Genomic DNA, 1,247 nt, shown 5'->3' with positions numbered 1-1,247 from the left:
GCGCGCAGAAGGGGCGGCGGGGCTAGGCGGCGGCGGTGGTGGTGGTGTTGGGTGCGGGGTGGCGACGTATATAAAGGGGCGGGGGCGGTGACTTGGAGGAGGGGGCAAGGCGCGGCGGAGGCGGAGTCCAACTCGGACTCCGGTCCGAGTGGCGGCGGCGGCAGCGCGCGCGCAGGAGGCGGCGGCGGCCTGGCGCGGCAGGGCCTTAGGCCTAGTCGGTGCGGAACCCTTTTTTTTTTAAACTTCGCCGATCGAAATAAAATCCTAGAAAAAAAATAAAAACCTAAAAATGCCAAAACAATCTTTCACCATCTAAATAAAATATTTAGAACAAGATGAACATTTTTTGGCCCTAAAATGCAATTTTGAAAACATGCAATTTATCTAATGCAAATAAAATTCGAATAAAATCCAATAAAAATCGATTTAATGGTTTTAATATTTTTCCTCCAATATTTCATTTATTTTGGAGAAGTCATATTATCTCCTCTCTTTAATTTTTAATGTGAAATAATTTTCAAAGAGAAATAATTAAAATCAAATCCTCTTTTCATTATTTGATAAAATAATCAAATATGAAGACCGGGAAATCCCCAACTCTCTCCGAGGGTCCTTGAGCTGCTTAGGATTTCGAGGATTACGGAACGGAAAAGCAATAAAACATGATATGCATGGATGATCTATGTATAACATTCCAAATTGAAAATTTGGGATGTTACAGACCTACCCCCCTTAAGATGAATCTCGCCCTCGAGATTCGGGTTGGCTAGAAAATAGGTATGGGTGGTCCTTGCGGAGATCATCCTCTCGTTCCCAGGTAGCTTCATCCTCGGTATGGTGGCTCCACTGAACTTTACAAAACTTGATAACCTTACTGCGGGTGACTCTGCTGGCAAACTCAAGAATCTTAACTGGTTTATCCCCGTAAGTCAAATCACTGTCCAACTGAATCGCCTCCAAGGGTACTGTATCTCTTAATGGTATTTCCGCCATCTCAGCTTGACACTTCTTCAGCTGTGAAACGTGGAACACATCGTGGACTCCTGACAATCCCTCAGGTAACTCCAACTTGTAGGCGACTTCTCCCATCCGTTCCAAAATGATATACAGTCCTACAAATCTCGGGGCTAACTTTCCTTTAACTCTAAAACGTTTCACTCCTCGCAAGGGCGATACTCACAGATATGCTCTGTCTCCAATTTCGTAGGTTACCTCCTTGCGATTTGAGTCTGCGTAACTCTTCTGCC

Source organism: Triticum dicoccoides, chromosome 3A (genome assembly GCF_002162155.2).
Source record: "Triticum dicoccoides isolate Atlit2015 ecotype Zavitan chromosome 3A, WEW_v2.0, whole genome shotgun sequence".
Classification (NCBI taxonomy): Eukaryota; Viridiplantae; Streptophyta; class Magnoliopsida; order Poales; family Poaceae; genus Triticum; species Triticum dicoccoides.
The sequence above is the reverse complement of the archived record's forward strand: the minus strand, read 5'-3'. Positions refer to the sequence as shown.